Raw genomic sequence first — 574 nt, 5'->3', positions numbered from 1 at the left:
ACGTAGCTTAGAATCGAAGGGAATCACTTGAAAGATTTTATTATACCTAAAAACAATTAATTTGTTTCGATATATGATAGTTCTTGTGCGCTATTATTATTGTCACTTGTTAAGCTACAGTCCTAGTTGAAAAAGCAGGATGTTATAAACCCAGGGGCTCCAACAGGGAAAATAGCTCAGTGAGGAAAGGAGACAAGGAAAATAGAATATTTTAAGAAGAGTAATAACATTGAAATAAATATCTCCTTTATAATCTATAAAAAAAACTTTAACAAAACAAGAGGACGAGAAACAAGACAGAACAGTATGCCTGAGTGTACGTACCCTCAAGCAAGAGAACTCTAACCCAAGGCAGTGGAGGACCATGGTACAGAGGCTATGGCACTACCCAAGACTAGAAAACAATGGTTTGATTTTGGAGTGTCCTCCTAAAAGAGCTGCTGACCATAGCTAAAGAGTCTTAACCAGGAAAAACACACGAGGTAGGTAATTACCTATAATTCACCATGCATTCTCTTGTTCGTTCTCTTTCCTCACACACAAGACAGGGGAGGAGAAAGTGAGGATATAGAAC

This window comes from Palaemon carinicauda, chromosome 4 (assembly GCF_036898095.1).
Source record: "Palaemon carinicauda isolate YSFRI2023 chromosome 4, ASM3689809v2, whole genome shotgun sequence".
NCBI lineage: Eukaryota > Metazoa > Arthropoda > Malacostraca > Decapoda > Palaemonidae > Palaemon > Palaemon carinicauda.
The sequence above is the reverse complement of the archived record's forward strand: the minus strand, read 5'-3'. Positions refer to the sequence as shown.